The sequence below is a fragment of the Esox lucius genome, chromosome 24, assembly GCF_011004845.1.
Source record: "Esox lucius isolate fEsoLuc1 chromosome 24, fEsoLuc1.pri, whole genome shotgun sequence".
In the NCBI taxonomy this organism is placed as follows: domain Eukaryota; kingdom Metazoa; phylum Chordata; class Actinopteri; order Esociformes; family Esocidae; genus Esox; species Esox lucius.
The window spans coordinates 27,773,839-27,797,528 of NC_047592.1; the positions used below are offsets into that span (position 1 = coordinate 27,773,839).

A 23,690-nucleotide genomic window follows, 5' to 3' on the forward strand; every position below is an offset into this window, starting at 1 on the left:
GATTTTCTGGATTTTTGTTTTAGATTCCATCACATGCAGTTGAAGAGTACCTATGATAAAAATTACAGACTTCTGCATGTTTTGTAAGTGAGAAACACTGCCCATTTTGCAGGTTATCAAATACTTGTTCTCTCCACTGTATGTGTTTGAGTTAAATGAACAGTTTTGTTTTATTCTATAAACTACTGACAACATTACTCCCAAGTTCCAAATAAACAAATTGTCATTTTGAGATTTATTTGTAGAAAATAAAAACTGGTCAAAATAACCCAAAGAATATTGTTTTCAGACCTCAAATAATGCAAAAACAAATTCATATTCATTTATCATCAACAAAATACTAATGTTTTAACTTAGGAAGAGTTCAGAAATCAATATATGGTGGAATAACCCAGATTTTTCATCACAGCTTTCACGTGTCTTGGCATGCTCTCCACCAGTCTGTCACATTGCTGTTGGGTGACTTTATGTCGCTCCTGGCACAAACATTTAAGTAACTTAGCTTAGTTTGATGGCTTGTGACCATCCATCTTCCTCTTGATCAAATTCCAGAGGTTTTCAATGGGGTTCATGTGTGGAGATTGGGCTGACCATGACAGGGTCTTGATCTGGTGGTCCTCCATCCACACCTTGATTGACCTGGCTGTGTGGCACGGAGCATTGTCCTGCTGGAAAAAACTATTCTGAGAGTTGGGGAACATTGTCAGAGCAGAAGGAAGCAGGTGTTCTTCCAGGGAAATCTTATACTTTGCTTGATTCATGCATCCTTCACAAAGACAAATCTGCCCGATTCTAGCCTTGCTGAAGCATCCCCAGATCATCACTGATCCTCCACCAAATTTCACAGTGGGTGCAAGACACTGGCTTGTTGGCCTCTCCAGTTCATCGTCTAACCATTAGACGACCTGGTGTTGGGCAAAGCTGAACATCTGACTTGTCAGAGATGACCTAACTCCATTCCTCTACGGTTCAGTCCTTATGGTCTTTTGCGAACTTCAGCCTGGCTCTTCTTTGCTTCTCATTGATGAAGGGCTTTTTTCTGGCTTTGCACGACTTCAGCCTTGAGTGACGTTTAAATGAGTTGACAGTCATCTCGGTCAGTGGACACTCGTTTTTTGCCCTCTGCCAGTCTGTAGCTTTGTTGTCCCCAGTGTCTGTTGCTTGACCTTGTTCTTATGAAATGCAGTTTTTGAAGGTTTTAGGATGGAAGCAACTTGACGCTCACTGTATCCCTCTGCCAGTAAAACCAGAATTGAGCCCTTCTTTTCCTCACTCAAAGCTTTTCTTTTCAACTCTTTTGTCATGCTGAACACTTTTTTTATTCAAATTAACTTTGAGGTACTACCTGCACTGTTTTTGCCATCCAGCTGGTCCTATTGCAAGAGGATAGTGATGACCACAGCAGTGGTTTTTATACTCTTCCTTGTTAAATTAGATTTGGTTCAGGTAATCACCTAATCAGTACCTCATTTAGTAAAAAGAGGTGTGCCTGGAATTTAACAGACCCTGGAGAAAAGGTAGGAGATCTATGCAGATGTATATTAGTAAAAGAAACTCCTTTATTGACACAGTGGTCTAAGGGGTTATTTATATTATGAAAGGGAGAATAAAATGCTTGATAGACATATCTTAGTTTGGATTATCATTTCTACAGCATTTGAATTTACACCTGCATTTTCTGGACGTACCACGCTCCTGCGTGTGGGCATCAATAGCAGGAAAATCTAGCGATATGCGTGCGCAAAGATAAACTTGATACAGTTCAGACACAATTGTCTTCACACTTGGAAGCCTCCATTGGGCTTGATCAAAAATGTGGCGCATGCTACCTTGGAAAGTGGCATCTCGAGCTATTCACAAAATCTCAAGTCTCATTCGATATGTTTAGGAAAATGGATTGTAATGTAAACAGGCCATTAAGTCTCTTGCTTGCAATACAGCTGCGTCTAAGTGTTAGAATCCTGTTCACGGCGTACCGACAACGTGGGATAGTACAAATTGTCTCAGCACTGTCTATGGCGTGGAGGTCATGCTGCTCTCTAGGGACTTCTTGTGGTTGCTTGCCTGGGGAATGTGTTCCCCTGAGTGCGTGTACCAGCAGAAACTCCCTAGCATAGCAACCAATGTGACCGGATTAGAGAAATCATCATTAGTAAAGCTGTTGTTCTGGTTAGGCATTCCACTGACTACCCCTGCGGGTGTGGCAGGACGCTACACTGTACATTGTTTTTTTACGTTTCTTTTTTTTTTAACGTTTTTTTTCAATTTTGGGGAAGAGAATCAATCTTTGATATTGTGGGTAGGAGACATGCTTTGTAGAGGGGAGGGGAAAACAGCGCCATTCTGTTCAACAGGTTCCTAAATCCCCCTTCTCTCTCTCTCATTTCTCCACTCCCTTTTCTGTTAATGGAATTTAAACAAGCTTTTTTGGAATGACTGACTCCAGCTAATCTTTCTGTAGTTAATTGCTGTGTGTTTGTTTGTCTGTGTGCATGCTTCATTAAATAATTTCTATAACAGCGTGGTCCATATATCACTTGTAAGTCATCCTTTTTATCCTCAACTGGCCCACTCTCACTACTTAGTTTCTTTTCTGTCACTTGTTTGTTATTCCACCTCACAAATCCACCTCCCTCTGTCCATCCTTTTTCTGTCCATCCCTCAATCCCTCTGTCTCTCTGGGCCATCTGGATGTCATCAGTGATGGACAGCAGGCGACAAACGAATTCCTTTTCAATAAACCGATGGGTGAAACTTATTTTTTCTCCTTGTCTCTGCATTCCATCTTCCTCCCTCTATCCTTCCATAAGTCCCTCCATCCATATTTCTCTGTCTCTCTCTAGTATTTCTTCCCCGTCCGTTCCACCTCAGCCTCCAGTTCTCCATCTTTTTTTCTCCTTGATGACAATCATTTATCGAAATATATGCTGTTTTTGCAGACTCTTACAAAGGGACTTACAGGTGCATAAATTTTACATACGGGTGTCCTCGGTAATCTAAACCACAATCCCGGCTTTGGAGACTTCCTGCTCTGACAGCTGAGCCATACAAGACCTCTCATTTCTCAGTTCAACTGAAAAAAGCTTCAGCTTGGGAAGTGTTACCCCGCACTTTGCCAAAGCAAACACAAAGTCACATATCTAATCAGTGATGACACAGATAACAGTGGGATAACACCGGACCTCTCGCTCTCAGCGTGGGAAACAGGGCAGGAAGTTATTCAGACAGCCTCCCCATCCCCCCATTACCATGATGTAACAATGTATATATTGCCAAAACACACTCTGTAATGACAATATAACATAAATGTGAACACCGAAGAGTTCTCTCTCTCTCTCTGTCCCTCTGTCCCTCTCTCTCTCTCTCTCTCTCTCTCTCTCTCTCTCTCTCTCTGTATGTATAGTGAGTTGCTGCTGGTACTCGCGGGATGTAGCCCTGTTTAATATAATTTATTTTATGAAATATTTCTGCATCGGGAATGGGCCAGTCAGTGGGCATTTCCACCACCTTTTTTATTTGTCGCCTGGAATGCCTTTTTTGGTATTGATCGCCATCTCAATTCAACAACTTCAGTCTTTTCCCTGCCTCCCTCTCTCTTTCTCTCTCTCTGTTCCCATTGTCCTTTGGCTGTCAACTCTCTGGCTATCACGTTATGTACAAGGTGTTCAATATCTTATAACATTAGTTAGTGGGTTTCCTTTGTGGTGAATGTAAATAGTTACATATCAGGAGATCTGTTCATTAATACCTTGATTAATAGGATAAATAAACTATTTCCAAATTAAAAATGTTTAATTACAGTCACAATTGCTAGGACACATTTCTTGAAACCTTGACCTATTTTCTCAAAACTGTAAACACAGATCCAAATCTTCAAACTGCATCCCTGACTCAAACTGCATTTGACTGTCAAATTCAAACACTCAAAACCATTTCATATGTTCTCAAAATCAAGCAATGCTTTCAAATCATACACACAGCCAGTCAATATATAAACACTACAGAGCATCCATTTGACCCTACATATAAAATTGGAGAACTCAGCATCCAGAGCATGTAGTTACAGAAAAATATATTTATTTTACAAAGTAAACGCATTTTGCAATAAATAAAGTACAACAGTCACAACTTAGTACTATGATTAAATTGCATACTGTAAGTAATACAGTATTGAATGTCCTTATATTCAACACTTGCATGAAAATAGAGTAGTCCAACTGCAAAGGGCAAAAAAAAGTGCACTCTAAATGAAAGGCACATTACAGTAAACTAAAAAAAGTTGTCTTTGCAGTTTCGCAATGTGAGATGTATTCTGCCTCAGCATCATGTCTTTGTGCTTGGTCCGGTCAGAGGACTTTGTCCACATCACAGGCAACGTTTTCCCTCACCTGGCGACAGGGGAAAAACCCTCTGGTGTGCCAGATCCAGCCTTGACAACACTCCACACCTATGTCACCACAGGCCAGTTCCATTGCCTGTAAAATATTTTCCCTGGTATATGGTTGTCGGTCAAATACCTTTCACCACCATGCAGAGAAAAACTCTTCTATTGGGTTGAGGGCTGTATGGATTGCTGGTTGATGTTGAACCACTCGCATATCCGGATCATCCTGCAGCTCATGCTCAAACAAAACATCCCGAAGACCACCCAGAAATGGAAGGAGATGTTCAGTGTTATATGGCCCCAGGATTGCATGACGGTGGAGAACCCCACGATTACTTATAGCTGCACCAAGGGTGACATTGCCACCACGCTGGCCAGGGACTTCCACAATGGCACGTTGGCCAATTATGTACCTGCCTCTCCTTCTGCCTCACCAGATTGAACCCTGCTTCATCTACAAAAAAATGTCATTGGGCCTTTCCATGGAATCCAGTTCAAACACACTCTATACATAAAAACAGATAAACAAGTAGTTTAGTAAGTGATACAGAAAGGAAGACTTCTGCAATAGTGTATTTGTATGAACACCTTATTTACATAATCTACAATATAATGTAGTCTACAGTAACAGTTGGTTAGTAGCATAGAATTATACTGTAAGCATCAGCGCTGAGAGTGTCTGAGTGTGCACTTGCACATACTGAAATCGTAGTTCTTTGACCCTTTCTGAGTTGCCCTCAAAGGGTACACTGTACACTTGCATCATGCATACCCTGTTGCGTTGGAGGACACGGTCAACGGTAGAAAGGCTGACACTGCTGATTCCTTCAAAGTTTACATTGTCTTCAACAACTCTTTGCTGTATTTCACGCAGTCGGATGGCATTATTTTGAAGGACCATATTAACAATGAGAGCCTCTTGCTGTTGGGAGAACATAACAGTCCTCTCACCCTCATGTGGTAGTCTTGCAATTCTGCAAGAAGGGAAAAAGCACTTACAAAGATGAATACAGTAAAAATTTAATGGACATTACTGTACTGTATGTAAAATGTTGTACGGTAAGAAAGGTTTTTGTCTTCCCCAGTCCTTTTTCTGTTGACAAAGTGATGTACTGTATAAAGTAAACTTTCAATGACCAAAATGAAAAGAAACAATTACCTGTTCTCTTCTCTGAATGTCCGGATTATGGTGGCCACAGAATCTGCTCAAATTGGGTTGTACTCTTTGTCCTGCTTCCCTCATTGTCATTCCATGGACAAGAACATAGTCTATCTCGTTGCCCAAATTTCATCTGACACTACTGTTCTTGACCTTCCTCATCCTCTACCTACTCATCCACGACCTCTTATACATTCGTCCTCTGCCTCTCAGATTGTTTCCGTCCATTTTTGGTATCAACATTCAACGCACCTGTGCCACCTGTGTGCTCTGTACTGGCTTATATTCTGTGCAATTGGTTTGATCACATTAGAAACAAGTGTGTTAAAACATTGATTAACTGTGTTGTAGTTGTGTTTACCTTTTGCCGCCCGTGTTTACCATCAGTGTGAAATGTGTTTTAGTGAGTGAGAATGTGTTTAGGGATTTGCAAAAAAAGTATTTATGAATGTAATTTGCAAATGGTGTCTAACTACCTAAACTTGTTTAAGGTTTTGCCAAAAGAGTGACTCATTTGACATATGGGTTTAGGCCACTGAAAATTTGGTTCAGAGAATGGGGTTTAATGTTTTAGCAATTCAGAAAACCTATAAAAAGTGGCCAAAGTGGTTTTAAAAGTTTGCATATTGCACAGTGCAGTCTTTAAAACAATTTGATACAGCAGTTACCTAGCGCAAACATTTTATGTTTGTTATTGCAGGATCTGCAACACAGATGTATAGCAGCAACAGTCAAGCGAGGGCGTATGGTGTGCGTGAGTGATGTAGAGGGGAACCGAGAGATAGCAATCCAGTCAACTCACTCTGGCCTAGTAAACTTACTGTGCTTGTTTATTCATCTGTTCTGATAATATAGCTGTCTTGACTGCGTCAAATAAAGAAAAGCTCTAAGTTCACTACCTAGTTAGCAGGTCACGGTTATATTGTATTTTGCTGACTCTGGCAAATGCTAGCCTGAATAGTTTTGTCAGTGTCTAGACAACATTGCATTGTGGGATTTGTAGTTGACTTGAATCTCTGCAGACTATAGTTCACTTGCCAACTAACTACTACAAAAAAATAAAATGTCACATCATTGAAAATATTGTTTTTATATATACTTGCATTATCTTACAATCTAAAAAATAGCAGTGTGTATTTTGGTGGAACTATCCCTTGAAGCCAGTTGAAGAAGCCGGTCTAAAAGTGTCATTTAATGTAGTTTGTGCTATCTTACCCCCCTTTCACTTGCGCTCTGTCTCACACTCACACTCACACACACACACACACACACACACACACACACACACGTGCACACACTGATATTTGCATGGTCACTGTAGAAGCAAGGAGGAAGTAAATGTGTTTTGGATGATAAAGTGACAGTTTCCCGTCTATATCACTCTTCGCTTTCTCATTCCGTTTTTCATAAGCTCTCTGTTCTTTATCACTGTTATGCACACACGCACGCACGTACATACACACACACACACACACACACACACACACACACACACACACACACACTTGAAATGCTTTATTTGAATCTCCGAATCCCATAAGATTCTCTAAAAGTTAAAATATTAGTGGATATGTTGAAGAGCCTCAGCACAGCGAAGACACCCACGACTGCTGACATGGAGCCTTACAATGCCAGCAGCTTCGCCTTTGTCTATGAACCACGTAAACGGCTAAGACTTCCAAATATCAGCTCCACAAGCTTCTATTGATAGCCAAGGCTTTTTAGGTGTGACATGTGGGGCTGGTATTTGGGAAACCTGTCAGCAATGGGCCGTGCCCTGTGAGATTCAAGCGAGCAGCCCACTTCTAAAACATTCACTTCCCTCCAGCCTCACACCAGAAAAACATTGTTGCATACAGTTGTTTTAAACTGACCTCTTCTTAAAAGATTTGTGAATGTACTCTGTCAGGAAGGTTTGTGGCCATCAATTTGACATTTGAAAAGGTGTTCGAGCTTAGGTTTTTGTGTTGGCGACAGTCATTAACATGTACAACAGACTTTGTTACATTTGACTTGTGAGATCCAAAATGTATTATTGTTTGCTGGGTACCAAAGGGTTGGAGTTATTCAGACAGCCTCCCCACCCCCCCATTACCATGATTTAACAATGTACATATTGCCAAAACACACTCTGTAATGACAATATAACATAAATTTGAACACGGAAGAGTTCTCTCTCACACACAGGTACAGCCTTTTCTGTATAGTAAAAGGGCATTATTTTGCATCATGCAGTTCAGGGAAAGTGTGTGCAAGTGTGTAGAAGTAGACAGTTGGGTAACATCTGAATTCTCTTCCTCCTTGTAAAAATGAAAGTGTATGCTTCTTTTCATATAGTGTGTGTGTGTGTGTGTGTGGCGAACCACTGGCAAACAAGTTCAATACCATTCCTAAACCAGAGTGGAGATATTAGAACAGGCAATATAAACTGAAAGATGTTTTACAAATAAATAGTTTTCAGCCCAATCCTCTTAGCTTCCCTCTGTCTATATTTCTTTGAGATTATTGACTGACTGACTCTCACTGTATCTCTCTCGATCTCTCATTGATATTGGTTTTAGTGTAATGACAATATCTCATTAAAGTTAGACAAGAAGTCAGTCTGTCTCTCAAGGTCTCGCTCCAATGCAAACTGAATAGTCCCCCTTAGGTACATCAACAACAATTAAAATGTAATTGTTGTTGATCAGCTTAATCCTATAATTATTATATGAAAAATGAACTATAATCAAATATAAATGCATTTACCCCTGCATTAAGTGCTTTCTACACTCTACCATTTGTGCAATATAACAGCGCTTAGTGTTCTATATTCTTTGATCGGGCTGTAACGGTACACCTATTCGTAACTGTACCATGTCAAATTAAGAAATTTGTCCAAAAAAAATTGTTAGCTATGCGGTTCTTAATGCCTCTTTAATAATCTGATTGAGCTGATGATATGCTACATCCAGTACCCCTTTGTGGAAAAAGTAATCCACCCTCCTTGGGTAGCAATGACTGCAACAAAAATGTTCTTGTAGTTATTGATTCACATTGCTGTTGATGACTTTTTGTCCACTCCTCTATGTAAAACTGCTTTCACTTAGTGGTTTTCTGCTACTGCTCGTTTAAGGTCCTGCTAGAACATCTCAATGCATTTTAGGACTTTCCACAACTCTACATTTCTTGTTTTTGAACCCATATGCAGATTTTTTAGCTTGTATGTTTCAGATCATTGCCTCGCTACAAGACACTGCCATTCTCCTGTAGAAGTTTCAGATACAAAGCAGATGTTGATGTATAACTAAGGGAGTTTGGCATTTGTGTCACGTCACATTTATACCCCTGTAAAACAGGAAATCATGAATGACCACTTAAAGATTCCAGTGATCTTTTAAGTGTAACTCTGACCTTCTAGGCTGTAGTAGTGACAATGACACTAGCAAAATGCAAAACTAGAGAGGAATCAGTTAGGAAGGATAAGGAGCGAGCAATTGTTTGTGGCCACCACCTGCAAAACCATTCCAATTTTTTGGGTTTCTTGCTTTTGCCTCTCCAGTGCACCTGTTTCATTTGCACCAAAACAGGTGACATTGATTCACAGTCACTTATGCTTCCTAACTGGACAGATTGACATCCCTGTTGTTTAATTGACATGGTGTTATACTTGGATTACGTGTTCCATTCATTTTATTTTGTTGCCGAGTATGTGATGTATTTGACAGAGAAATGTTTAAAGGTAGACGAGAGGTTTTGCTGAAAGGCCAGTGGGCCGCATTCAATCCCATGATGCAGCAGTGCTTTTGTACAGGAGGCATTGGCTTATACCACTGGATGAACCAAGGCCATCCATCTCTTTTTTTTTTCCTTCTGTCCACTCCGCTCAACCGCTCCTTCTGACGGCCCAGCATGCTCAGATTTAGTCGTGTGTGTCTGTCTCGTAAGGTTTGCATGCTTGTATTTCTGTGTTGCTTATGTGCTTAGTTTAAAATCTCCTCTGTGTCACAGCTTTGTATGTCTCAATGTATTTTTTGTATTTGTGTGTATGTTGTTGAACGTATGCATGGTATGTGAGTCACAAAATTGCTGTTTGTTTATGCAGTTTATAAATAATAGGTATTTGCCCTGACTCCGTATGCTGAGTCATGGTATAATGTGTCTCTCTTTCTCACTCAGTCTGACTGGATTTAAATGAAAAAGCTATATTAATGAAAGTGGGAAAATAAATCCTACAGTAAATTGACAAATTTCATACACAAACGTTTCAATATATTTTGTTTACTATACATAGTGTTGTAACAGTAAAAAAAAGTAAAGATGAAATGACAAGGGCAAATAAATAAAAGTATATATTGGTTTAGCAATAGCAATTGTTTGTGCTCCAGTGGCTGCACTTTTCTTGTGACACTGGGTCTCTAATCTTGTTGCTGTGATGACACATTGTTATTTTTTCAAACTGTAAGGTGACTTAATTTATTTATTTTTACATAAAATTTCAAAGTATTTGTGAGTCTGTATAATCTCAGGGAAATATGCCTCTAATGTGGTCAAACATTTGGCAGGGTATAAAAAGAACAGCTCTTTTTCCACCTCATGTGATGGGCAATGTGCATAGTAAATTCTCAAGGTCCAGGTATGGTCAATAGCAAGTTCATGATAATGGAGTTTAAACAAAGTGAGGCATTCTGCCATACTTCATTAGGGGGTAACATTTCAATTAGCTTGTTTTTATTGATTATTTTGTGTCTGTCAATTCATTCTCTTTTTGTTTTGAAATGGTGTTTTATGGTTTAACTGGGTTGCGGATTTGGGGCTCTGTGGTTTCTGTTGTTTTTTAACACATCATTCATAGCCTTGTTGAAGTTGCCTGTGGTGTTGATGTTTAGGCGGAAACAGATGTAATTCTAAGTTTGATCTAGGGGCAATCATATTTAGGTCAAATGTTTTGATGTCATGTGGCATCTGGACATTCTTGGAATATCATTATTTTGTCAGAATTTAACTTTTAAGGACCAAATCCAACAAACTCCGGAGAATCCAGGTGCTGCTTTATGCCCTCCTTGATTGGGAACAGAAGCACCAGATCGTCTCCAAACAGTAGAGATTTAAATGTAGGGTGATGCCTGGTACTTACACTTCTCCAGTTCATGTGCCAGTTTATTGAAATACATTTTGAAGACTTGGGTGCAAACGGCAACCGGTCTCAATCCCTGGGTCAGCATGAAAAATGCTGGGGCTGCAGACTTGGATGGGATTTGTGGCCGAAACAATTCCATGGAAACTAAACCAAAGCATTAATTCCAGTCATACATAGTCCATATAGATCTGCTTATCGGGTAAAGGACACCTATTTATCATTTTGTAATTTGGGTGAACTGTCCCTTTCAACAGAGAAGTAGTAAAATGTGTAGGAATTGGGAGATTCCGCTTCCTCCCTTCTGCCATGCTTGTTTCAGCAGAGATTATCTTGTGTTTTAGTCACGCCAATTGAAGAGATGACAAGGGTGCTGCTTTTCCATTTGACTCAATAATCCTAAGCGCCTTATGCATTTTTTTGGATGCACTTTTGTATGCACCCAAAATATCACCAAATTGTTTAACGCTTGTTCCACTGTAATTACCGATGTTTTATAATTAATTAATTTTATTATTTAATTCAAAAGGTTTTACATGAAGCTCTTTGTTTTTGTACACTGATTTTTTTTTTTCCTTTCCACTGCTGATTTCCTTTTTGTTGGTACAGCAGACTTCACACCAATTGCCTCTCTCTGATTGATTACTTAGCTAATCAAACAAAAAGCAATTTGTATTTTTCTTCCTAATATACATTGATGAGCCAAAACCGGGGAAGTGAATAACATTAATCATCTTCTAACAATGGCACATGTCAAGGTCTGGGTAGGTTAGATAGTAAGCAAACAATCCGTTCTTGTAGTTAATGTGTTGGATGCAGGAGAAATGGGCAGGAATAAAGACCTGAGCGACTTTGACAGGGGCTAAATTCTTATGGCCAGATGACTGGGTCAAGGCATCTCTTAAACGTCAATACTTGTTAGGTGCTCCCTGTCTGCAGTGGTGAGTAGGCTCATCGATGTGCGATGGGAACGAAGGCTATCCCATCTGGCTGGAACCGACAGAAGTCTACTGTGGTACAAGTCAGAGAAAATGTTAATGATGGTTACGGGAGGAATGTGTCACAACACATTGCATTGCCCCCTGCTGAGTATGGGGCTGTGTAGCTGCTGACTGGTCAGAAGGCCAATGATGACCCTTGTGACCACCATCGAATGCACCTACAATGGGCACATGAATGTCGGAACTGAACCTAGAAGTAGTGGAAGATGGTCGTCTGGTCCGATAAGTCCCATTTTCTTTTACGTCACGTGGATGGCCATGTTCTTGTGTGCCATTTCCCTGAGGAAGTGATGGCACCAGGATGCACTATGTGAAGATGACCAGCCAGTTGAGGGAGTGTGAGACTCTGGGCAATGTTCCGCTTGGAATCCCTGGGTCCAGGCTTTCATGTGGATGTCAATTTGACATGTGCTACCTACCTTAACATCGTTGCATACCAGGTACGCCCCTTCATGGCAGTGATATTCCCTGATGGCAGTGTCCTCTTTTAGCAGGATATTGCACACTGCACAAATGGTTTGAGGAACATGATGAAGACAAGGTGTTGACCTGGCCTCCAAATTCCCCAGTTTTAAATCTGTTTGAGCATTTGTAGGATGTGCTAGACCAACGAGTCTGATTCATGCTGGCTTCACCTTCCAAATTACAGGAATTGAGTGATCTGCTGCTTATGTCTTGGTGCCAGATACCACAGGACACCTTCAAGGGTCTTGTAGAGTCCATGCCTCAGTGGGTCAGTGCTGTTTTGGCGCTCTCTCTCGCGCTCTCCCCCATTTAAAATGTTTTATCTATTCAGTTGTATAGCGAGGGAGAGCGAGCAAGGGATAAAGGAAAAGGATATGTGTAGGGCTGCTGTTCATTCATTCATCATCTTCCGCTTTATCCGGGGCCGGGTCGCGGGGGCAGCAGTCTAAGCAGGGATGCCCAGACTTCCCTCTCCCCAGACACTTCCTCCAGCTCTTCCGGGGGGACACCGAGGCGTTCCCAGACCAGTCGGGAGACATAGTCCCTCCAGCGTGTCCTAGGTCTTCCCCGGGGTCTCCTCCCGGTGGGACGGGACCGGAACACCTTCCCAGGAAGGCGTTCCGGAGGCATCCGAAACGGATGCCCAAGCCACCTCAGCTGACCCCTCTCGATGTGGAGGAGAAGCAGCTCTACTCTGAGCTCCTCCCGGGTGACCGAGCTTCTCACCCTATCTCTAAGGGATCGCCCAGTCACCCTGCGGAGAAAGCTCATTTCGGCCGCCTGTACCGGGATCTTGTCCTTTCGGTCATGACCCAAAGCTCATGACCATAGGTGAGAGTAGGAACGTAGATTGACCGGTAAATCGAGAGCTTCGCCTTGCGGCTCAGCTCTTTCTTCACCACGACAGACCGATACATCGACTGCATTACTGCAGAAGCTGCACCGATCCGTCTGTCAATCTCCCGTTCCATCCTTCCCTCACTCGTGAACAAGACCCCTAGATACTTAAACTCCTCCACTTGAGGCAGGCACTCTCCACCAACCTGAAGTGGGCAAGCCACCCTTTTCCGACTGAGGACCATGGCCTCGGATTTGGAGGTACTGATTTCCATCCCCACCGCTTCACACTCGGCTGCAAACCGTCCCAGTACATGCTGAAGGTCCTGGTTTGTAGGGGCGAACACGACAACATCATCCGCAAAGAGCAGAGACGAAATCGTGTGATCCCCAAACCTGACACCCTCCGGCCCCTGGCTGCGCCTAGAAATTCTGTCCATAAAAATTACGAACAGAACCGGCGACAAAGGGCAGCCCTGCCGGAGTCCAACATGCACTGGGAACAAGTCTGACTTACTGCCGGCAATGAGGACCAAGCTCCTGCTTTGGTCGTACAGGGACCTGACAGCCCTTAGCAAAGGACCCCGGACCCTGCTATTCTCAATCCTATTGATAGTAGATTGTCAACTATTTTGATAATCGATTAATCTGTCGATTACTTTGATTAAATCGGATAAAAGTTTTCCCTGTTTTTCTCATCCTTTTACAATGCCATCATTAAAACAACTTTAGGCAGATAAAAACATACCAAAACTAAAGTGATATCCAAAATATTATTTCCAACTGTTGGAAAAGCATTCCAGTGTATCATGAAGCTGGTTGATCGACTTTTGACTCATACTGTAACAGGCCCGGCTCCAGGATTTGATTACTGAGGGTGCATTTTTGTAAATGAGGGGGCATGTCTAATCACTGTGCTATAGCCACCCCCCGAGATGAAAAATTATGAAGCGTATATATGCATGTAAAGTTGATCGTAACGTGACTGGGATGACCAGACCCGATGTAATTCATACCATCGGCTGTGGGTATGGGGGAACAAAACATTTAGGTTGTGGTGAAATACAGAACTAACCAACTTTGACAGTAATGGGTTAATTTATCAGTGATGTGTTGAATGATTAGCTAGCTGGAGCTGCTCATCTATACACAGACTCAACGTGCCCAATTAGATCCGTGGTTGGTTCTTGACATTAACGTTGACTCAGCCCTGCATTCAAGATAAACTATCTCTCACTTAAAATTGTAAATCCATGAATACAAATTATAATGAATGATGAATTTGTATTATTTTTAACTTGCTGTGCTGAACACTTCATCTTCTGTCATCACGGTTACAATACGCTTTCTCTTTAAATGCTCAGGCATTACAGTCGTGCTCCCATGCAATGGGAATTCTGGTTTGCAAATTTTGCAACAAACTGTTTTTGTTGAATTCTTAAAAGTAAAGCAGTCCCATTCAATACTTTTGAAGTTTTTGGTCATACGCGCCTTCCCTCTGGTGTAGCCTCCATCATCGTTCAAAGCTGCCAGACAGTTAAGAGGCTGACAATTGGGTGAACATATCTTGACTAGTCAGTATATCATTCTTGGTTTTATGTGTAATCATTGACACTTAGACCACATTTTACTATATTTATTTCAATATGGCAACATGACTCATTCTTCTACAATATTGCTGTAATGAATTCACTGACAGAGACCCCTCCCCTATCAGTTAATCGCTGTGGACATAGTAAGTTGGCTTGTTCGTGGAACTGGACATCATCCATAGTAATGAGGTAAAACCCGCCCTTTCTTTTAGCTTAAGACTTGTCCCCTGTCCTTTGTAAAATTTGGTCTTAGCAGCTTTGTGAATAGGAAACTCTTAGCTAGGAACTCTTAGCTAGTGCTGTTTAGGACAGTGTCTCCCAACCTTTTTCAGTTACTGTACCCCCAAAATGTTTTTGCACTGCTTTCAGTACCCCTGAAGTACCCCCTCATGTTAATTTCACTAGTAAGTCTATGGTGTCATGAGTTTTCAAGTACCCCCTGTGGAGAGGCCAAGTACCCCCAGGGGTCCTAGTACCCCTGGTTGGGAACCACTGGTTTAGGAGTTCTCCTAGTGGTAAGGTAAAATGTTTTGTGAATACGGCCCCACAACTACCAGAAAAATAGCGTGTGCCTGCTAAATGGATAAGTTAAGCCTCCACCACTTTCTTCTCTCAGGAGAAACTATCAGTTTCCCTACTGACGTCATGTGACATTTAGATACCGCACTGATTGGGCTATAAGTGTCTCAGACATAGAGTACTACCGACACACACACGTACACACACACTAAGTATAAGAGGAAAGGTGTGGTACCTCTCATTGTTTTATTTGTCCTGATCTTTGTTTTATTAGGATTGAGAACAACACAGGGATGGAGGGGAAGGAGGGAGGAGGTGTTTGAACTGTTCTTTTACCAATTACAGTTTGTTTAGAACAATTTGGTCATTATTTAGACCTTTGTGTGGGTTTTTTCTGATCACTGTATCAGAAACTGCATTCGAATACATCAATGTAAGACTCTGAAAATATTCCCAGTCCAACTAAGTTAAAGGTCACTTCCAACCGTACTGATAGGGCAATTATTTTAAAGTGAGGATGCATTTTATATTGGCAGCAATGAATGAAGACATTTGAGTTTGCCCGACAACCACTCATGTCTCTCGCAACATGTACACGTGCCATTCAAACTTAGAGTTCACCCAAAACCACGCATTCAATGATTAAATTCCACAATTCTCAAGACAACTACAAACCCCACAATGCAATACTCTCTGAGGGCAGGATTGCTATGTTCATGTATACACCAGTGGGTAGGTAACTAAAAATATATCAACACAAACATTTTGGAGTTCAAGCCATATGTTCAACAAATTTTACCTGGGTAGAGATTGCGTTTTAAGTTCAAAGGGGTTATGCAAGTGAGAGAGAAGCGGACAATGCTTTGTGTCAGGTAAGGTGACAAACGAGTATGGTAAAGTGTATTTGCCAATTTTGTTTTAAACGTTATGAGGTATAAACGTGTTATTTCTACTGTGAAGGTGCGATGGTCATCTAAACCTATGGTTATGGTATGTGTTATGGTTTGAGGGTCAAAATTTGTACGTTTTCTGTACAATGCAAAAATATATTGCAGTTATTACAGTCAACAGTTAAGGATGTTTGTAGTTTATTTTGCAAAAGATGAAGCACTAACCAAAGAAGAATATATAATGACTGATGAGAGCCCAATCAAAAGTAAAACATGGTGTAACATTTACATTTTACAATCATATAGTGTGGGTACTAGTTTGCTGAAATTGTTTGGAAAGGGATTGGTTTGTTATTTACTTAGCTTGATTAGCAGAAGGCAGGACAGACTGACCCCCAGATCGCTAACACAGACTATTGCAATGTACATTCTGTGGGCTCAGAGGGGTTCAGGGACAATATGGCGCAAACCCTGGAAAGGGCCAACCAGGCAGGAAATAGTGCTACTCCCTTTGCCAATCACCAGACCACAAAAGAGACACCAACTAACCACCAACCACCCTAGTGCTGACGTGTAGCTGAGAGGCCTGACAAAACATGATAAACCCTCTAATGGACCAGGCCGTGTGTGTGTATACATTGGAGACCGGAAAGCCCACCAGGCAGAGACCATAAGGGTCCGTAAAAACTAAAGTTTGAGCCAGAGTCTTGCGTCTCTTATATTGATTTGAATATCATTCCAGAAAAATCAAGCTCTGTACATGAAAGGCCTGAAGCACAAACTTCCAGGTAGGGCTTTGGAGGCTTTGCCATGTTAATCTGCATTGTACAGTAGTGACAATTTACATGAATTTACTGGATGACATCATCAAGAGGCAGAATACATAGAACATTGAGATCCAATTTACAACCCTCACAAGTGCTGTCTTGGTACTATAATCTGGTCTAAAACAAGTGATATTACTGGGAAAGCACTTTTCCTCAAATGTTTGAGGAATGGGAGATTCAATTGGCCAATAGTTATTACATTTTGAGATGCTTCATTATTGCCGTTTTTAGTGAGTAAACATAGATAGGATAGGGAGCCTTCTTTTAGGTTTATCGTTGGAGGGCAAAACACAGGAAGTAGCTCCTTTAGTACTTTAGTTGGAATAGGGTCAAGTCATTACTGTTTTAGTGAATGTGTCAAGGGATACAAGATAGAAAAACAATGTCCCCTATTATCAGAGGTACTGACAGCTTTGTGCAATCTCAGAAGAACTGTAATTTATTTTCTAATTACCATTATGATTTTTTGTCAAAGAAGTTCAGGAATTCATTGCTTCCGAGGTAAAGGCTTGCGTGTGTAATGCTGCTTTTTAAATAGCTTTGCAACTGTATCAAAACAATTCGTTAAGCTTGGGAAATTAGGCTGATCAAGACACATGCTTTTCTGTATTGTCTTTCCAACATTTCTGTTCCATGTTTCTAGCAATGCATTAGTTTCCTTTTCAGTGTTACACCCACATCTAGGTTATTCTGTAGGATTAAGTTCCTTTGTTGATCAAAACAACATCATAAAAAATAGTATAAGAAAATATAAAAATAATAAAAACGGGATAAAAACATAGGATGAAAGAAAAGCTGTAAACCTAAACAGTGTGGTTAAGTTTAAGTGCTCATTCATAGGCACGTGAAAAGAGAAGTGTTTTTAACCTGGATTAAAAAATGTATATGTTTGGGGCTGTTACGCATGCAGGTACCCTGTATGTGCTTTTGTTTTTCCCCTCCTGCTGTTTCCCCAGGTGTCCCCTATATTCCTGATTGTGCTTGTTGGTGTTTCCCACCTGGCAGTCATGAGTGCATTGCCTAACTGCTGAGGTGGACCAATCAGTGTACACCCCTCCTAATTCCACCACCTGTTCCTTTTTCCATTACCCAATCGCATCACCCATCCCCTGGTTTTAAAACCCAGTCAGTTGGTTCTACCAGAGAGACTCTTTTGCTTTAACCGACATGGACATAGACACTCTTGAGATACACACCCTTTTGATAGACAGACACTTAATTAATCACTTAGTTTAGTTGGTGTTTTGTTTGGTGTTGTCTAGTCAATTTGATGTGTGTTGTTTAGTTCCTGTGTGATTTGGTTGTCCCTGGGAATTTTATTTTAAATTTTTTAGCAAGTCGCCCTGGGGCATACACAACTCTTAGGAAAACTTTGTCTAAAAACAGTAGTTAGAACTGAGCGGACCACCCACTGTATTTTTGTACTGGTTAGTAGTTAGCTAAGCGGTTTTAGAGGCAGGCAAGTTTTATTATTTCATTTATTGGGTCCAGCCCCTTTTCCCTACCCCCTTTACCGTTTGTTTAAAATAAAAGTTTTATGTTTGACTGTGTCGTTTATTCCCACTGTTCATGTACACTACACCACTTTGCATGGGTTTTATGTTACGGGTCTGTGTACCATCCACCCTAGACTGCTAGAGCCACAGGGTTCGTAACAGGGGGGCATCTAAGATCTTCTGGTAGTTAATTCCAGTTATGTACAGCATAACTCCTAAACACAGTTTCTCCATGTTTACTTTGGGCTCTGGGCTCTACTACCTGACCTGTGTTCATGGATCTAAGAGCTCTGCTCGGTTTATATTCTTCAAACATATCAGAAATGTATTTGGGTCCTAAACCATTCAGAGATTTATAAACTAAAAGCACCACTTTAAAATCTATTCTGTAACTGACTGGAAGCCAATGCAAAGATTTAAGAACCAGAGTGATGTGCTCTGTTCTCTTTGTCCTGGTTAACATTCTAGCAGCAGCATTCTGAATGAGCTGCAGCTGTTTTAGTCCAGTTAAGAGGCCTTCACAGTAGTCCACCCTACTAGAGATAAAAGCATGGATGAGCTTCTCTTGGTCTTTTTGGGACACCGAGCCTTTGATTCTGGCTATATTTTAAGATGATAGAATGCTGTTTTGGTGACCGCTTTGATATGACTGTTAAATGTTAGGTCTATCAGAACACCAATATTACGCACTTGAACCCTGGTTTTACGGGCCAGAGAATATAGCTCTTTACTAATACCTGTTCTTTTATTTTTGTTGCCAAACACAATAATCTCAACAATCTTGGTTTAATTGTAGACAATTTTGGTTAATCCAGGTATTTATGTGCTCTATACAGTGACACAGAGAGTCTGTTGCTGGGTTGTCATATGGTTTAAGTGTCATATATATATTTGAGTATCATCGGCAGAGATGTGGTAGTTAATGTTGTTCTGTAGAATTTGGCCCAGAGGTAGCATATAGAGATTGAACAGAAGCAGTCCGAGAACTGATCCCTGTGGAACTCCGCATGTCATAGACACCCTATCAGATTCATGATTACCAATGTTGACAAAGTAACTCTGGCCATCTAGATAAGATCTGAACCAATCAAGGACTGTCCCGAAGAGTCCTACCCAATTTTCCAGCCTATCTATGTGTTCTATGATCTACCCTGTCAAATGCTGCACTGAGATCTAATAGAACCTGAACTGTTATTTTATCTGAATCGGTATTCAGCCGTATATCATTTCAATATTCAATCAGAGCTGTTTCACTACTGTGGTGAGGTCGGAAGCCTGAATGAAATTTGTCTAAGAGACCGCTTGAGGTCACAAAATTGCTGAGTTGATTGAAGACAACCTTCTCAATGAAAAGGGCTTTAAAAGGGAGATTTGATACAGGTCTATAGTTGTTCATTTTAGATGCATCCAGTGTTCTCTTTTTTTAATAGGGGTAAATGGCAGCTGTTTTTAGAGAAGTTGGGAAAATGCCTGATTGCAGAGAACTATTAACTATTTGCTGCAGGTCCATTGTTATAAAGTATGATGGCAGTGTGTCGAGACAATATGTGGAAGCTTTAGGATGTCAAACTGTTTCTTCTAGGGATTTTTGATCATGTGTCATCTTCTTCCGCTTATCCGGGGCCGGGTCGCGGGGGCAGCAGTCTAAGCAGGGATGCCCAGACTTCCCTCTCCCCAGACACTTCCTCTAGCTCTTCCGGGGGGACACCGAGGCGTTCCCAGGCCAGCCGGGAGACATAGTCCCTCCAGCGAGTCCTAGGTCTTCCCCGGGGTCTCCTCCCGGTGGGACGGGACCGGAACACCTTCCCAGGAAGGCGTTCCGGAGGCATCCGAAAAAGATGCCCAAGCCACCTCAGCTGACCCCTCTCGATGTGGAGGAGCAGCGGCTCTACTCTGAGCTCCTCCCGGGTGACCGAGCTTCTCACCCTATCTCTAAGGGATCGCCCGGCCACCCTGCGGAGAAAGCTCATTTCGGCCGCCTGTATCCGGGATCTTGTCCTTTCGGTCATGACCCAAAGCTCATGACCATAGGTGAGAGTAGGAACGTAGATTGACTGGTAAATCGAGAGCTTCGCCTTGCGGCTCAGCTCTTTCTTCACCATGACAGACCGATACATCGACTGCATTACTGCAGAAGCTGCACCGATCCGTCTGTCAATCTCCCGTTCCATCCTTCCCTCACTCGTGAACAAGACCCCTAGATACTTAAACTCCTCCACTTGAGGCAGGCACTCTCCACCAACCTGAAGCGGGCAAGCCACCCTTTTCCGACTGAGGACCATGGCCTCGGATTTGGAGGTACTGATTTCCATCCCCACCGCTTCACACTCGGCTGCAAACCGTCCCAGCGCATGCTGAAGGTCCTGGTTAGAAGGGGCCAACACGACAACATCATCTGCAAAAAGCAGAGACGAAATTGTGTGGTCCCCAAACCTGACACCCTCCGGCCCCTGGCTGCGCCTAGAAATTCTGTCCATTCGATTTTTGATCAATTGTATTAAATTGAGACATAATATTGAAGTTGTGTCTTTGGTGGTTGTAGTGATGGTAGTGTCCTTGTTAGACTGTGTAGTTCTGAATGTCCATTCACAGTGGACATGAGTTCTGACGCTATCTGCTTTAGGGGGTTTGTAAGCTTGTCGACCATGACAAATAAAGTGCGGGTATTGTTGATATTCTTGTTGAATATCATTCCTGATAAATGTTGCTGTCTGGCCCTGCGTAACTCATTGTTGAAGCTACCATGGCTTTGTTGATAGATGTCATAGTGGATTTGAAGTTTTCTTCCACTTACGTTCTGCTTTCCTACATTCTCTTCAGGGCGCTTACCATCATGGTGGTTCTCCGTGGTGTTTTCTGTTTGCTCATAGTTTTCTTTATCTTTACCGGTGCAACACGATCCATGACATCCAATATTTTGGCATTAATATTATCCAGGAGTACATCAACTTACTCCGCACTTATTGCTGGTAGTGTGTTTACAAACTCCAGTTAATGGAGTTCTATATTTTGTGGTGTGTGTTTATAAGGAAATCATTTAGACCTACCCTATTCCACAGGACAAAACTTGATCCGTGATAAGATTATGCCATTTAGTAGGTCCTGGACATTTTGGATAATTAGGTCCCAGACATGCTTGAAGTAAGTTATAGCTCCTAAGGCCTTTTGGCCTGAGTGGACTTCTCCATGTGAATATTGAAGTTGCCAAAAATTTGAAAATCATTTGACGTGACTATGAGGTCTGGAATTCAGGGAACTTGATGATGCACACTGTAAACTGCAAACAGTATCTTTGAAAAGTGATTGATTAGGCTCTGTCAATTTCCAATCACATCCAGTTTATGATAAGTGATTGACTGTGATTGGCTTCTAGATATCCCTTATGTTTTACTCGTCCCCTACTGATGTTGTTTTGGTTATGCTGCGGAAGTAGAGCATCCCTGGGTAGACCTGCAGATTTTCCTCTGCAGTAGTTTTCAGCTGGGTCCTCGCACTTATCCCCCGGAGTCCCTGAGACGTGGGTTTTCTCCCATTCACCCGTACCAGGTCCGTCCTCTTCGACAAGCGGAGAGTACAACTGCACTGCAACTCAGGTCTGTGACAATTTTTTCTGGGGATTGTCACTTCATTTCTAGCATGTACAAGGGGATGGCATCCTTATGTGACTTGAGCAAGCTGGTTTTGCCAATCCTCAATTTGCCATCCCTCATTCACTCCAACAAGTGTTGTGTTTTGCGAAAATTTCAGCACAATAAATGACCTCCCCAAATTTCATGTGCTGCATGTCTAGATTGGCGGGTTGGAAAATGGCCTGATAAAAGCAGCTGTGAATTTAAGTGTTCCCTTGAGGATGGCTTTTGCCTCATTGTGGGGCAGACTGCCTTTAGCGTTGATTGGTGCCGTGTCACACTGGACAGTATAGTAGTGTATTTACAACCTGCAGTTAACAGAGTTCTATATTTTGTGGTATATGTAAGGAAATCATTTAGACCTACCCTATTTCACAGGAACTGCATCGTTGCTTATGAAAATGGAAGTTATAACATCTCGGCGTCCTTGCTCTGGGGAAGAGATCTCATCCCCAGACGACCAATTCGATTTGTGTACATGTCAAAGGCTTACGATGGTCTTAAGAGGCAGGATACTCTAGGCTTTGGGCTCTCAGTAAGTAACTCCTGCCCCTACAACTTAAAAATGCTCACAATCTGCCTCCCACTACAGTCCCTACTTCCCAGTGATTAGTTAACAAAATCTATGGGGTGGACACATACTACCATAATATTGCAGTCTCGTGAGTGGTGGTGTACATTGTCTGACTAGGCCAACGTCTGGCTAGATTCAGAAGTTTCTGGGTTCATGTCTTATTGACATTCACCAAGGAAGCTAATGATCTCCAATTAACTAGCTAGAAAGGTCGATGTAATATGCTGCTGTTGCAAAGGTCAATGTCAGCGTTATATATCTATGTATAATATAATATAATGCTGACATATATAAACAGTACCATTCAAAAGGTTGGACGCTTAACTATTAGGTTTAAGGGGTGTGTCCAACTTTTGACTGCGATTGTATAGAAATGTAAGCCTAGTGATCATTTTTTGTTTAAGTGAATCAGCCCTCTGTTTCTCAGCCTCTCTGTCTCTTTGAGAAACTTATGCTAGTAATAAGTGATAGAAAAGGCTTACTACTACACACTAAGCCAACAACATGAACAGGCCAAAATATCCCAGGAATGTGTGCCTGGAACTGACTGTAAAACGCAAACACACATGCACGGCAAACACTGCCACTTCTCATTTGGAGAATGTTTCACAAGACAGGACATGTTGAGGATTTGTGTACTTGATATATTTCTGTGGTGTGTGTTTGTGTGCGTGAGCTCATGTCTGTGTGTGATCCATGTTTATTTACATGTTGGGACCAGATGCCACACGGAGTACAAACTGATAAATCAGTTGCAAAAATGTTTGGCCGGTCTCCAAAACGTTTTTGGGGCCGGTCCTTACTTGGAAAATTTTGGGCATCGGTGTTAAGTTTTGGCTAAAACAAACAAGTGTTAGAATAGCGGATACTTTAAGATTCAGGCATTACGGGGTTTGGCATTACGACCTATCTTATTGAGGTTTAGGGCTAGGGGATGGGGAACATTTCTGGGTTTTGAGTTCCCACAGTGATAGAAAATCAAATGTATATTTGTGTGTTTTTGTGCGCGTATATCAGAGAGACCCAAGGGTTCTGGTCTTTACCTGGCCAGGTATAGCTGTAATTAATGGTCACAGAGAAATGGACCCACACATCCACATGTAGAGTGCCCTCTTGGTGGTCGGCTTGAAAGTGAGTCTGTTTGCGAGGTTTCCAGGGAAACGTCATGGCGATATAATGAAACCAAGGCCTCTGGGAGAGG

General features: G+C 41.7%; 1 protein-coding gene across 2 annotated transcripts in view; it reads left to right on the top strand.

Annotated features, from left to right (window-relative positions):
- The window catches only part of plcb3 (phospholipase C, beta 3 (phosphatidylinositol-specific)), a 73,919-nt gene that overhangs the window by 22,793 nt on the left and 27,436 nt on the right, over positions 1-23,690 (top strand). The gene's annotated exons all lie outside the window — the stretch shown is intronic.